Raw genomic sequence first — 16,770 nt, 5'->3', positions numbered from 1 at the left:
TGTAAAGGCAAAGAGTTTGGGCAGAGATGTCAGTCGGAGCGGAAATACAGAGGCAAAGATGGTGTTGAAAGACAGGTGAGGTATGAGCGGCGGCAAATTGAAATTAGAAATTAGTGGAGATTGAGGCCTGGCAGATAGCGAGAAGAGAGGATATGCTGAAGGGCAAGTTCCCATCTCCGGAGTTCTGACAGGTTGGTGTTAGTGGGAAGTATCCAGATAACCCGGACGGTGTAACACTGTGCCAAGATGTGCTGGCCGTGCACCAAGGCATGTTTAGCCACAGGGTGATCCTCATTACCAACAAACACTGTCTGCCTGTGTCCATTCATGCGAAGAGTGTCTTTCCGCTGTCCACCTAACCTTCGTAACCTCTTAGTTCATCCCTATGAAATCCCCAAACCACCTTCCCTACCCTCTGGCTCCTACCCTTGTAAATGCCCCCCATGTAAAACCCGTCCCATGCACCCTCCCACCACCACCTACTCCAGTCCTGTAACCCGAAAGGTGTACACGATCAAAGGCAGAGCCACGTGTGAAAGCACCCACGTGATCTACCAACTGACCTGCCTACACTGTGACGCATTCTATGTGGGAATGACCAGCAACAAACTGTCCATTCGCATTAAAAGGCAAAGAGTTTGGGCAGTGTCCCAACTCTGCCCAAACTCTTTGCCTTTTAATATGTCTGTATATGTGTGGATGGATATGTGTGTTCTTTTTTCCATTTCCAGGAGTATATATATATATATATATATATATATATATATATATATTAAAAAGAAAGATGATGAGACTTACCAAACAAAAGCGCTGGCAGGTCGATAGACACACAAACAAACACAAACATACACACAAAATCTAGCTTTCGCAACCAACGGTTGCCTCGTCAGGAAAGAGGGAAGGAGAAGGAAAGACAAAAGGATATGGGTTTTAAGGGAGAGGGTAAGGAGTCATTCCAATCCCGGGAGCGGAAAGACTTACCTTAGGGGGAAAAAAGGACAGGTATACACTCGCACACACACACATATCCATCCATACATACAAGACACAAGCAGACATTTGTAAAGGCAAAGGCAAACTCTTTGCCTTTACAAATGTCTGCTTGTGTCTTGTATGTATGGATGGATATGTGTGTGTGTGCGAGTGTATACCTGTCCTTTTTTCCCCCTAAGGTAAGTCTTTCCGCTCCCGGGATTGGAATGACTCCTTACCCTCTCCCTTAAAACCCATATCCTTTTGTCTTTCCTTCTCCTTCCCTCTTTCCTGACGAGGCAACCGTTGGTTGCGAAAGCTAGATTTTGTGTGTATGTTTGTGTGTCTATCGACCTGCCAGCGCTTTTGTTTGGTAAGTCTCATCATCTTTCTTTTTAAATATATTTTTCCCACGTGGAATGTTTCCCTCTATTATATTCATATCATTAATTTGAACCCAACAATCACGTTTGTTATATATATATATATATATATATATATATATATATATATATATATAGTTATAATAGAAGGAAACATTCCACGAAGGAAAAATATATCTAAAAACAAAGATGATGTGACTTACCAAATGAAAGTGCTGGCAGGTCGACAGACACACAAACGAACACAAACATACACACAAAATTCAAGCTTTCGCAACAAACTGTTGCCTCATCAGGAAAGAGGGAAGGAGAGGGAAAGACGAAAGGATGTGGGTTTTAAGGGAGAGGGTAAGGAGTCATTCCAGTCCCGGGAGCGGAAAGACTTACCTTAGGGGGAAAAAAGGACGGGTATACACTCGCACACACACACATATCCATCCACACATATACAGACACAAGCAGACATATTTAATTTTTTCCCCCTAAGGTAAGTCTTTCCGCTCCCGGGACTGGAATGACTCCTTACCCTCTCCCTTAAAACCCACATCCTTTCGTCTTTCCCTCTCCTTCCCTCTTTCCTGATGAGGCAACAGTTCGTTGCGAAAGCTTGAATTTTGTGTGTATGTTTGTGTTCGTTTGTGTGTCTGTCGACCTGCCAGCACTTTCATTTGGTAAGTCACATCATCTTTGTTTTTAGGTATATATATATATATATATATATATATATATATATATATATATATATATATATATTAATCATTGTTAAAGCACCTTCCTCCAAAAGCACACTTCAAGTTCAAGAACAAGGGTAGTCAGAAGGTGCAAGGCTGAGGCTGTATGGTGGGTGATCAAACTATTCCCAACTGAAATGTTGAGTAGGCTTCTGAGTGCAACCAGCAGAATGGGGAAGAATGTTGTCATGAACCTCCACAGTGCCTTGACTGAGCACTCCATGCCTTTTGTTTTGAATTGTGTCGCAGTTTTCTCAGTATTTCACAGTATCATGCCACATTCATGGTTTCACCTCAGGAAAGGAACTCAACAAGCAGAAAAGCAAAAAATAGTATTCAGCATCAGCTGCCTTCACTGGTGGCATCTATCTACAAAGTTGGTATGGAAAAGTTGGTCTCCTGCTAAGGCAAATGACTGAAAAATGGTGGCAACTAGGTAGAAAAATAGTTTAAGAAATGCTCTTTCTTCTAAAGATAAATTTTGGTTTGAAAAAAAAGTTTTTATGAGTTCTTTTCCAATGAGGTACTTACTTTCCAGAAATGCCTCATATTAATATTTACATGAGTACACTTATAAAATTCTCAAGTGCCATAAATTATTTTGATCCTTGTTTTTTATGTAGAGCATTAAGTACTATTTATTTACTGCATTAAATGCAGGCTAAAAAGAACATTATAGAATACTGAATGGTTTATTAATTATTAAAATTCATAACTTGCTGTGAAGCAATGAATACTGCATCTAATCTTCTCTCCAGAAGAAAACTAAGAGTAAACAATTAAAGATGTCAGCAGCACAGCAGTACTTCGATGTGTTGTAACCTCTCAGCTTTCAGTACTGCCATATCAATTCACCATCATCCATCAAGTCCACAGCTCGTGGTCTAGTGGCATACCTCTACCTACCTACCTACCCCTGGTTCGATTCTCAGGCGGGTTGGGGATTTTCTCTGCCTGGTGACTGGGTGTTTGTGTTGTCTTATCATTTCATCATCATCCTCATCATTCGTGACAGTGGCTAGATTGGACTGTGAAAAAATTGAACTGTGAAGAAATTGGGACTTTGTACGGGCGCTAATGACCGTGCAGTTGTGTGCCCCACAAACCAAACATCATCATCATCTACCAAATGGCCTCCCTGCCTAAACTGTTCAGTGCTCAGGATGTATGGATGTTTAAAACTCACTTGACATCCTGCTTGGGTTTGCATTTGCAGTGTTTGCTGTTGCATAGTTGTTTGTTGAGGTGTTGGTGGAAGCAAGTTTGACATTGGTTTTGTTTCGGATTAGTTGGTGCTTTTGTTATCATTTGGTTGCTGGCAAGGGAATTTCCAGATGGCATATATGCTACCTTGACCATGTTTATTGAAACCACTATGAGTTTTCCATTGTGGCATATTTCCATTATACACTCCTGGAAATGGAAAAAAGAACACATTGACACTGGTGTGTCAGACCCACCATACTTGCTCCGGACACTGCGAGAGGGCTGTACAAGCAATGATCACACGCACGGCACAGCGGACACACCAGGAACCGCGGTGTTGGCCATCGAATGGCGCTAGCTGCGCAGCATTTGTGCACCACCGCCGTCAGTGTCAGCCAGTTTGCCGTGGCATACGGAGCTCCATCGCAGTCTTTAACACTGGTAGCATGCCGCGACAGCGTGGACGTGAACCGTATGTGCAGTTGACGGACTTTGAGCGAGGGCGTATAGTGGGCATGCGGGAGGCCGGGTGGACGTACCGCCGAATTGCTCAACACGTGGGGCGTGAGGTCTCCACAGTACATCGATGTTGTCGCCAGTGGTCGGCGGAAGGTGCACGTGCCCGTCAACCTGGGACCGGACCGCAGTGACGCACGGATGCACGCCAAGACCGTAGGATCCTACGCAGTGCCGTAGGGGACCGCACCGCCACTTCCCAGCAAATTAGGGACACTGTTGCTCCTGGGGTATCGGCGAGGACCATTCGCAACCGTCTCCATGAAGCTGGGCTACGGTCCTGCACACCATTAGGCCGTCTTCCGCTCACATCCCAACATCGTGCAGCCCGCCTCCAGTGGTGTCGCGACAGGCGTGAATGGAGGGACGAATGGAGACGTGTCGTCTTCAGCGATGAGAGTCGCTTCTGCCTTGGTGCCAATGATGGTCGTATGCGTGTTTGGCACCGTGCAGGTGAGCGCCACAATCAGGACTGCATACGACCGAGGCACACAGGGCCAACACCCGGCATCATGGTGTGGGGAGCGATCTCCTACATTGGCCGTACACCACTGGTGATTGTCGAGGGGACACTGAATAGTGCACGGTACATCCAAACCGTCATCGAACCCATCGTTCTACCATTCCTAGACCGGCAAGGGAACTTGCTGTTCCAACAGGACAATGCACGTCCGCATGTATCCCGTGCCACCCAATGTGCTCTAGAAGGTGTAAGTCAACTACCCTGGCCAGCAAGATCTCCGGATCTGTCCCCCATTGAGCATGTTTGGGACTGGATGAAGCGTCGTCTCACACGGTCTGCACGTCCAGCACGAACGCTGGTCCAACTGAGGCGCCAGGTGGAAATGGCATGGCAAGCCGTTCCACAGGACTACATCCAGCATCTCTACGATCGTCTCCATGGGAGAATAGCAGCCTGCATTGCTGCGAAAGGTGGATATACACTGTACTAGTGCCGACATTGTGCATGCTCTGTTGCCTGTGTCTATGTGCCTGTGGTTCTGTCAGTGTGATCATGTGATGTATCTGACCCCAGGAATGTGTCAATAAAGTTTCCCCTTCCTGGGACAATGAATTCACAGTGTTCTTATTTCAATTTCCAGGAGTGTATGTTTGTCTCTGCATAACAACCTCATGAGGCCCAGCATACAGTGGCCACAACAGTGGCTTGATAACAAACATCTGATTGGACAAAGTTAGTCAGGTTTCATGTCTGTTTCTTGGAGCTGTGCCCTTTTGAGTCATCTCTCATCATAACTGATTGATAAATATTGGCAATGTGTTAGTTCCTACAGCTGCAGACATCATTAAATCAGCTGGAATGCAGGTTTCCTTGCAGTATAACATTTCTGCAACAGACAAGCCAATGTCTGGCTTGTAAACAATGTGTAAACCCAGTAAAACCAATGGTATTGTATGTAAACATTTGTCCATGTGACACAATGTAGTTGCCTTCCAGGTTCAGTGCCATCTTTCCACTATTCAATTACTTTGCGGGTTGTAGCTGGTGATTTTATGGTGGTTCACCCTCCACAGCTTGGCTAAATGTTGGCATAGAATTGACTCAAATTATCTACCTGTAACCTGACAGTGTGCACAAGAAAGGCTTTGCCATTGTCTTGGCTAAAATATAAGTGACAGGAATGGCTTCTGCCAAATACTTGTATAAACCAACAGCTGTAAACAGCTAGCACAATCCGTATGATGGAGATAGTGGCCCCTCCAAGTCAATACGAATGTACACAAATCTTTAGCAACTGTCAGGAAATGTCCCCAAAAACGGCTGGGTGTAGCATTCCAATTTACTCCTTTGGTAGGCCAGGTAGTCCCACACCCACATCTTACTGTCTTTGTCTATACCACACGAAACACTCTTAATGAGATGTGATGTGTTTTATTTTTGTGGATGGTCCAAATCATGAACACTAGGAAATGCTTGCCTGTAGTAGGTTGCCAGCGCAAAATGACAATGTCTTCTTGGAGAGATGGTGCACCAAATTTTCAGACTAGAATTAGGGGGAAAATGTCCTGAACAGCCAACTTGTGGACTTCTGCCACCAAGGTCTTCAATGCAAAAGAAAACACATCGAATGGTGAATACATAGAGAAGATGTAACACCTTTACAATATTTCCTAATTGCAGCTTTACCTTTTCAAAATGATTAAAACTTTATAACTATCCCTTCTGTGTACACTGTAATAAGAATGTAGACTGCTGGTTTCTTAAAATAGTACCACCATGAAGGTGGCATGCTAAAAATTTCAAATTGGTAAGAAGTATACTACTTGCTTGTGTATGCAAAGGATTAGCATTTCTGCACAACTGCACAAAGCAAGTAGGAGTAATGCCATCTACATTCTGTATATAAAGGAAAGATTATGCTCAAGATTTCTCTTTCAAAAACTGGTTTTGCATTTTTGTTGTTTATGATGAGATAATGTTACACCCCATGCAAGAAGGAGAAATGTGTACCAACATGTGTTGGAATTTGACAACAGCTGGACCATGGTTTTTCAAGCTTGTGGAATATCTCCTCACATCTGGAAGATCGACAGCAGTATGTCGAATTAAATGAAACTAAGCTCTCAGGTACAGCTAGCACAGTACATTCCTCCATACATACCATAAAGCAAGGCGTTCCCCAAGGCTCCGTCCTGGGCCCTTTACTGTTCTTACTTTACATAAATGACCTTCCTCACAGCCTACCAAACACAAAAACCCTTTTATTTGCTGACGACACCTCTATACTCATATCTGCGCCCGAACAAATTCTCCAATCCAATATAGATAGAACCACAGATCAAATAAGTCAATGGCTCCAAAGTAATAGGCTGCTGATTAATGCAAAAGAGACAATTGGAATAACCGTTCACACTGTCCAAAACAGAAATCCATTACAACCAACTATATCACTGGAAAAAAATAATGTTAAACTTGAAAATGAAATAAAATTTTTGGGGGTCACTATTACCGATACGCTCACATGGAAAAGCCACATTGACGTTACCAGCACAAAGCTTAGTAAAGTATGCTTCGTGATTAGATCAATAAGGAACGTCACTAACACAAGTACCCTGACCACAATGTACCATGCACTCTTTCACTCCGTACTTAACTACGGAATCATCTTCTGGGGCCAAAATTCTGGATCAATTAAGATATTCAAACTGCAAAAGAAGGTAGTCAGAACAATTATGTTCAAAAAACAAAGAGACACTAGTAAACCATTATTTAAGAAACTAAATATTTTGCCCCTCCCATGCCAATACATACTAGAATTATTATTCTTTACCAAAAAAAGTATCAACAAAATTTGCAAAAATATGGACTACCACGATTATGACACAAGATCAAAAACCTCTCTAAGAATACTTCCCCACTCAACAAAACTGTACAGTGATGGTGTCAAGTGCATGGGAATAAAATTATATAATCATCTTCCAACTTTTATACAAGAAATCCAAGAAATAAATAAATTCAAACAGACAGTGAAATCTCTTTTATTAAAAGAATGCTTTTATACCATCCAGGAATATTTGGAATCAAAATTGTCTTAGTGAATGATAAAGTATCAAAGCTGAATGTTGTTAAGTCAGTTTTGTCACATCATGTAACAATTCTCTGTAAAGCTGTAACTTTAAGTAACATAATTTTGTAGGTAATGTAAAATAATCTTTCCTCTGTATTCATGTTTACTATTTTAGACTCCTGTAAACTGTATATTTGTATTGACTTATCCCATATCAGTTGTACAAGCCATTGTACTGATTTGATCCACGGGACAAATAATAAATAAATAAATAAATAAATAAATCCCCACAACTGAAATAGACAGGTTTGTGAGGGAAGACATAACACCACGCTGGATCTTAGCAGCACCACACAACAAACATCTAAGGAGACAGACATACTGTTCTGTCAGTTGAACACAATCAAACAGCCATACCACATACTTAAAGTTAGAAAATATGCTGTAAGCCATGTATCCACATATACAGTGTAACAATGTCTGGAGCCTCATCCTGTATCAACATGGTAATGGTTGTCTCAGCTTCTCCTGACATGGTAGCAGAGAGGCGCATGCCAAAAGTTCTGACAGCACTGAACACATACAAAGGATTTTAATTTCGCTGTCTTTATACATCCAATTTTTTTTAAACCTTGCTGCTACACATGTTCTTGATGAACTTTTACATTTTCAGCTCTTTTGAATACTTGGCTTATTGTTGACAGTGCTTTAAAGTGCTTGGTGAATTTTTCTTTATGAAAAGGATTGTTCAAAGAATTTGTATGAATGTTTGCTTGGAAAATGGAATAAAATGCAGCACCACATTCAAAATGTTGACTGTGGCTTTTGGCAAATCTGCTATAAGTGAGACAGCAGTTTACGAGTGGTATAAACTGTTTAATGAGGGTTTGAGAAGATGTTGAAGATGGCAACCACTCTGGACTCCCTAGCACATCAACTACTGATGACAATGTGGAATAAGTAAAGAAAATGGTTATGGAAAATCACCGTATCACCATCAGAGAGGTTGTTGTTGATGTCAGCTTATGCTTTGGCTCATACCATGCTGTGTTTTTGGATATTTTGGGCATGAAATGTGGAACCGAAAAGTTTGTTCCAAATTTGTTGAATTTTGGCGAAGACGAGCATCATATAGATAATGCTGAGGAATTACTGAATGAAGTTGACAGCAACCCAGAATGTCTAATGGAGATTATTAAAGGTGACTAAACATGGGTGTACATGTATGACATTGAAACCAAGATCCAGTCATCCCATTGGAAACTGCCTGAAACATGAAGACTGAAAAAAATCAAGGTTCTTGATCACATGTGAAGTTTCTTCTGCCTGTTTTTTTCAATTGGATGGTGCATCATGAGTTCCTGCCTTACAGTCATACAATTAGTAAGGAATATTATCTGGAAGCTACGTACCATTTTTGTGAAGTAATCCAAAGAAAATGACCAGAATTGTGGCAAAACCTATCATGGAAACTGCATCACAATAATGCTCCCACTCAGACCTGAATGCTTGTTAGTAGATGAAATTTGCCACAGGTAGGACTACTGGCAAATTTCTGCTACTGTGATTGATTTCTGATTTCCATCCCCCCCCCCCCCCCCCACCCCCCCCCACCCACCAAACCGATATATCTTATTAAATTTAACTGAATCTAATGATTGAAAAAATTAGAAAGAATTTTATATTCAAACCAATTTAAAAAATATCATACATGAAAGTGTTCTTAAAACTTCCTAAAATTAATAAGTTTTAAAAATTAAAAACAAAATTGAAAAATTTTAAAAATTTAAAGTAAAAAATAAAAACTAAGAAATAAAATTTCCTTGTAAATGGATACACTAAGTTTAAAAAACATGTACATTTAATTATATGAGTATAATAGAGGGAAACATTCCACGTGGGAAAAATATATCTAAAAACAAAGATGATGAGACTTACCAAACAAAAGCGCTGGCAGGTCGATAGACACACAAACAAACACAAACATACACACAAAATTCTAGCTTTCGCAACCAACGGCTGCTTCGTCAGGAAAGAGGGAAAGACGAAAGGATGTGGGTTTTAAGGGAGAGTGTAAGGAGTCATTCCAATCCCGAGAGCGGAAAGACCTACCTTAGGGGGAAAAAAGGACAGGTATACACTCGCACACACACACATATCCATCTGCACATACACAGACACAAGCAGACATTTGTAAAGGCAAAGAGTTTGGATATGGGTGTGTGTGCGAGTGTATACCTGTCCTTTTTTCCCCCTAAGGTAAGTCTTTCCACTCCCGGGACTGGAATGACTCCTTACCCTCTCCCTTAAAACCCACATCCTTTCGTCTTTCCCTCTCCTTCCCTCTTTCCTGGCGAAGCAGCCGTTGCTTGCGAAAGCTAGAATTTTGTGTGTATGTTTGTGTTTGTTTGTGTGTCTATCAACCTGCCAGCGCTTTTTGTACATTTAATTACTTTTATTTCTTAGAAGTAATTTCACCTTCAATGTACAGGATGATTATAATTAAAGTTAAACTTTCAAAATGCTGTCGAAATAACACCACTGGTAAGAATGACATCAAATTGCAATGGAATATTATCGGAGAAGAGGGAAAACATATGGCAGAAGGAAAAAAAAATAGTGTGAAAATTGATCAATAGATGGTGCTTTATGTGTCCGAATATGTAAATGAAAACATCTGTCATGCGCACGACCCATTGAAGTTGATATAAACACACCAGGTACATGGCTTTTCCTCCTCTCATATCTGCAACATTCGCCATGACTGTCTCAATGCAGCATTATGCTGTGCTTGTAAAGCTGTATTACAAGAATGATGACTGTGCATACATCGCTCTGCAGAAGTTCCTGACTCTGAAGGATTTGAAAATAGGTGTTGGTCCGATGACTGCCATTGGTCTGGAGAAAATGATTCGCAAAATTCAAAAACACGGGTTCTTTTGGGGTGCAACCTGGTACAGGAAGGAAATGAATTGATTCAATGTCAGTGGAAGCAGTGGCCACAATAATGCAGGAGGAGACGAGTGGTGATGTGCAAACATGTAGTGCACAGAGAATTGCCAAAACGTTGGACATATCCATGCATACAGTGCATAATAAACCTACAAAACACCCTTCTTTGCTGTCCATTCAAAATTACCCATGTGCACAAGTTGCTTCCTGTTGACCTGCCAGCAAGAGAGACTTTTGCTTTAGAATTTCTTGCTTAAATGGAAGTGGACAATGACCAGCCGTGGAAGATTTTGTGGACACATGAAACCCACTTCCACAGCACACAGAACTGTTGAATATGGGCAATAGAAAATCCACACACAAAGCAACCAGTACCACTTCATCCTGGAAAGATCACTGTGTGGTGCGGATTTACGGCATCACTTATCATAGGGCCATATTTTTTTGAAGAGAGAGGTGCTTCCAGTCCTGTTACATGTATCGTCACTGGTAAGTGCTATGAGTGTCTTTTCCACAACCATGTCATTCTAGCTCTCCAACAGCATGGATATTTGGATGGGATCATTTTAATGCAACCTCCACACATTGCAAATCCAGTTAAGCAGCTGCTGAAGTGCCATTTCGGAAATGCTAAAATTATCAGCTGCTATTTCCCTACAGCCTGGCTGTCCTGATCACCTGATCTTAATCTGTGTGCTTTCTGGCTGTGGGGCTATGTGAAAGATGTTGTGTTCAGTCTTCTGATTGCAAACTTAGCTGCATTGAAGGCACACATTCTGCAACACATTCTGAACATAACCCTGGAAACACTTTGATCAGTTGTGAAACATGATGTTTCTTGATTTCAGTTTGTTGCAGAAAACGGTGGACAGCATATTGAATATGTTTTGCAACAGTCACGCGAAAATTAATAATCCAATTTGATTTTGATTGATGCTTTTTATGGAGTTTTTGGCCTCAGGACAATTAAAAACTGATATGATTGAAGCTTTTTATGTGATTTTTGGCCTCATCCTGGATTTTCCATTGTTTGATTAATATTGTATTGCATTTCCCATCACATATTGGATAATCTGAACCATCAGCTTGAATAATTTTGAAACCCAAAAATTATAGAGTGTGATTAGGACGAATCCAGCCTATTCCAATATTTATATTAATTTATACCTTTTTTTTATAAAGAACAAAATTAATAACATTTATAAATATTAAAGTTTTTAAATATAACATTATTTTTTGGTAGCCAACTGTTATGGGAATTATCAAATCCTAACCATTTAAAAGAAACTTTATCGGATTTCTTCTTTACAATTTTTTTTGCAAGATATATAGGCCTATCTGAAAAATTCGTTTTTGTAGTTCTTGTTCATAAAAATTTCCTTCACTTCTTCTCCATTTGTATGTAACTGGATTGGAATAACTAATGCTTTTAATTTAAAAAATTTCTGTTAACCAGTAAGCTGTGTCTTCTGTTTCAAAAATTCCTCTTAATTTACTTATTCTAATTTTATCTCCTATTTAAGAAATTTGGTTTATTTTTATTGTTTTAAATGAGAAACACTTTTTTATAATCAAATGTTTTGTATTATTATATTCCTCAATTAATTAGAAATTGCATTAACCTATATTTATTATTTCCTTGAAGAGCAATTTTTCTTCCATGATTCTTTTTTTAGTGTTCTATTAAATCTTTCAACAACAGATGCTTTTAATGCTGTAAAGGTTGAATAGTGATTAATATTATATTTTTTTGTAAGTTCTAGGAAATCTTTACAAAAAAAATTCTTTTTCATTATTTGTATGTAAATTTTTTCTAGTTCTTTTTTCAAAAGCGTCACTACATTTTTGCTAGTTTTATCTTTAATTGGAGCAGTCCAAGAATATTTTGAAAAAAAAAAACATTAATTACAGTTAATAAATATATATAGGTTTTATTTATTTTTCAGATTTCTATTAAATTTCTAAAATACTTTTTTACTAAATCAACTTGCCATAAATAATCTAGTCTGAAAATAATAACATTTCTTCTTTTTGCACATATTATTTCTTCATGAACATTATCATCTTGTAAAGAGTGGGTCTTCAGACTGCATCCCATTACCTACATTTTTTTGAGAGATTTACTTTTTTGGCTTTACAGATTGAACAAATTCCTTCAATTCCTTGTCTTCCTTTTTTGTTGTTGCTCTATCTGGATGATATGTGTCAGTAATTTTTTTTATATTTTAGACACCAAATATGATTTCCTGAATGGTGAGTAGGGTTATTTATTTATATCAACAAGAAATTTAGATGACTTCACCTAATAAAATTGTTTTTTAATTTACTGGTACATTTTTAATAGTATCGATTAATCTTACATGTAAAACAAATGAATTGTGTACCACCAATAAATAATTGCTATTATTTATTCTATATAACTTATCAGCCTTATTGACATATCTAAATCATTAAATGGTAAATTTTTATATTTATTTTCGCCTATAACAATGATTTTCTTATGATTGAAAGTATATTCAAGATGCTGAAATTTTAGTTCACTCTTTCATGAATGAAAAGTCATTTATTTGTTTGTCACATAATTTATTTTGAAGATTATTTATTCAGTTTATGTATGGAGTTAAATCCATTTATGGAAAATAAACTACAAAAGCTTTCTACTTCCTTTTTGGTAAAGTATTTTTTTCAGGTGTTGGTTGTATTTATGAATCTGATTAATCTTTTCATTAATATATGTTTTCATGACCTAATTAATGACTTGTGTTACAATATTCGTATATTCTGCTTTAGTAACAACACTACTTAATTCTTTTTCCTAATATTTTTCAGAAACAGCATCATAGACAATTACTGGATTTTTTACATTTGCTAATCTTCTAATCAATATAAATTTTAGTTGTTATAATAATCTTAACTCACTTATTTTGAGATTTTTTAATTACATTCTCAATTTTTGGAGCTATTTCTTTTTTATTTTTTCTAATTCTTTATTAAAATTTAATTCTGTTGTTCATTTTATTTTTTATTTTTTATCAATTTTTGATAGAAAATTCGCAATTTTCCTTTTGATTTTTATATAATACTTTATGAAAATTTGTTTCTAATGTTGGTCCTATTCTTCTCATTCCTTATAAATATTATTTATTTTTGGAATGAAGTCTTCTCAAAAATCTTGTTTTGTTGTTAATTTAAGTTCTAAATTTTCTAATTCTTGATATTTTATTTTATTGCCAAAAATGTGTTATTTATTAAATTTAAAAATCTTGTAATTCATATTATCTGAAAGTATTTTGATACGAATAAACATAAATGACGATAAATAAATTCACCAAAATTTTTTATTTTTCCGACATTATAAAACATTTTTTCCCAAATAATTTACCAATTCTTTCAGTATACTCCCCTCAACTGAACCAAAAATAAAATTTATATTTTTGGCCTTATAATAAAAGAATTCAATGATTGCCAGCATTATCAGAAATAAATAAATTTACTATGCCTGTTCAATTTTTTAGATTTAACAGGTACATCATCTGTCATAAAACATGTGTAAAATTTTTAATTTTTAATTCTAAGATTCTCTTTATCAAAACGTATAAAGGTTTACTATATTTTCGAATTAGTTTGTGGAAACTTTTTGTTCTTGATTTTTTCACACCGATGCCAGTTTTCTTCTCCATTGCTAAATTATGTCTTTTTTGTTCTTTTAATATGTGATCTCTTTTTACCTATTGTTGTTTGTGCTACTGTACCAGCTACTGTAGTAGCAGCAGTTAAATATGGTAATGCAGCCAATAATAATGGTTAAAATCCACCTCCATGTTTTATTAACCCACATCAAGTTAATTTCTTTTCTTTTTTTGTAAGAAGTTCAGTAATTTTTTCAATGATAGGAATCCCTGATGTTATAGATACATTGTGGCACCATACACAATCATTAACCTCGCTCCAGGAAGGTAGGGTCCCCTTCCCTATTCCTCCACTGGGTTAATTCCCGTCTGATGCCGCCACGTTGCAGGGGTGGGCATCCTACACTTCAGTAGGCCAGAGTGCTAGGATGGCTAAGTTCAGGCAGGGACTCAATCCCATGGGGTATAACATGGAACCCATGCCCAGGGTTGCGGGTGAAGAACTTAACGGCAGCAACGGCGGAGAAGGAAGACTTCGGAACGGCATAGCTGGCAGATGAGACAACCCTCCTTTCCCAGGATTAAATGAGAAGAGAACCACTACCCTGTGGTGGAGGAGAAACTTCAAAGGCTAAGGGAGACAACCCCAACAGAAAATCGTTTCTTGCATTAGGCCTAGCAAGCCAGTAGGAAAGTCTTCATATATTGCTTTCAAAAATAGACGAGCCTCAGAACAAACCACTCAGGATTTGACCCCACTGCTTCTACAAGTACTGGTGCGAATGATGTGAGACCTGATGATATTCATCAGTACAAGATGATGAAACCAAATGGACTAAATATAAGCGAAATATTGGCACTCTTAATATATTAACTCTCAATGGAAAAATGGAAGAAATGACAGATGTACTAACAGAGAGAAAGTTAGATATATTGGGATTAAGTGAAACAATGTGGAAGGGAAAAGGTGAGAAGAATTTGAGAGGAGGAGGAAAACTGTAGTGGAGTGGGAGTAACAGGTTTGGAAGAAATAGTGTGGCAGTGATGGTGAATAGTAATGTACAAAGCTTTATTGAAAATGTGAGATATATATCAGACAGGATCATAATCTTAAACCTGAGATTACAAAAAGAAACACTAAAAGTAATCCTGATTTATGCACCTCAAGTGGGATGTAGTGAAGAAGAGAAGATGGACTTTGAAAATGAGTTAGAAACCCATATAGAGAGATTTCAACGCACAGGTAGGCAAAGACAGAAAGGGATTTGAGTAAGTGTTGGGATGTTTTGGATATGGAGCCAGAAATGAAGAAGGGGAAAGACTCCTGGATGTGTGCCAGAGGAATGGAATGAAAACAGCAAACAGCTGGTTTACAAAGAGAGAAAGTAATGTTATCAACAGATAAAATTGGGATGGAAAAACCAAGAGTATAATTGATTATATTCTAGTAGATAGGGAATGGGGAGAGAAAGTAACAGATGTGAAGGTAATTATAAGTGTGAGTGCAGATGGAGACCATAGATTACTGGTTGGGCAATGGAAAATGAATCAGTGTGTGAAAAATAGAAAACAGAAGAAAGTGATGAGGATAGGGGATTGCAAACTGAAGGAGAGTGAAAGCGCTGAGAAGTATAGAGAATTAATGACACAAAAATTTCCAAAAGAAGTTTTCTGCAATGTAGAAAAAGAAAGGAGTTTATTCAAAGACACTTTTAGTTGAAGCAGCACAAAAAGTATGTGGTAGAACATCTGGAAAGGAAAAAGTAAGACGACAAGTTGGTGGGATGATAACACAATCCAAGCAAAAATAGAAAACAGAAGAAAGTGATGAGGATACGCGATTGGAAACTGAAGGAGAGTGAAAGTGCTGAGAAGTATAGAGAATTAATGACACAAAAATTTCCAAAAGAAGTTTTCTGCAATATAGAAAAAGAAAGGAGTTTATTCAAAGACACTTTAGTTGAAGCAGCACAAAAAGTATGTGGTAGAACATCTGGAAAGGAAAAAGTAAGACAGACAAGTTGGTGGGATGATAACACAATCCAAGCAGTTAGAAGAAAAAATGGAGCAGGGAGAAAGTAGTGGAAAACTAAAAATGACGAAGACCATAAAAGATAAATAGAGGAAAAGAAGAAGTGCAAAGAAATAGTGGAAACAGCAAAGAAAAAGGCATGGGAAGAGTATACAAAAAAATATGAAGAAGATGTGAAGAGCAATAAGAAAATGTTGTATAAAATGATGAAAAATAAAAGGAAAACTTTTGAAGTACCAGTAAAGATGGAAACAGAGGACGGTACTGTGACTGAAGATCCAGGAATATAAAAAATCTCTGGAAAGAACATTTGAAGAAACTGTTAAACGTTGAGGAGCAGGTACACGAGGAAACAACAAATAATGGAGAAATTGAGAGATGTTGGGAAGCAGAATTAGGACCAATTACACTGGAAGAAATGGGAATAGTTGTGAAAAAGATGAATTGGGGGGGGGGGGGGGGGGGGGCGGAAGCCCCAGGACCTGATAAAGTATCAGTGGACATGGAGAAATAGTACAATACCTGATGATTGGAGAAGAGGAGACATTTTTCCCATCTCCAAAAAAGGCAATAAAAGAATTTGTAAAAACTACAGAGTAAAAACACTTATGAATCATACAGCCAAGATTTTTGAAGGAATTTTACTAAATCAAATAAGTGAAAAGATAGAAAAGGAGCTGAGTGAAGAACAGCATGGGTTAATGAAAGGAAGAAGCACGATCGACCTGATATTTTCTAACCGTCAACTGTTGGAAAAAAAGTTGGGAGTATAACAAAAGGATGATAATGGTTTTTATAGACATAGAAAAGGCATATGAC

The 16,770-nt window shown here is 38.0% G+C and overlaps 1 protein-coding gene across 1 annotated transcript in view; it reads left to right on the top strand.

Moving 5' to 3' along the window:
* The window catches only part of LOC126095646 (adenylate kinase 9-like), a 156,363-nt gene that overhangs the window by 112,616 nt on the left and 26,977 nt on the right, over nucleotides 1-16,770 (top strand). The gene's annotated exons all lie outside the window — the stretch shown is intronic.

The sequence above is a fragment of the Schistocerca cancellata genome, chromosome 8 (assembly GCF_023864275.1).
Source record: "Schistocerca cancellata isolate TAMUIC-IGC-003103 chromosome 8, iqSchCanc2.1, whole genome shotgun sequence".
NCBI lineage: Eukaryota > Metazoa > Arthropoda > Insecta > Orthoptera > Acrididae > Schistocerca > Schistocerca cancellata.
The sequence above is the reverse complement of the archived record's forward strand: the minus strand, read 5'-3'. Positions and strand labels throughout refer to the sequence as shown.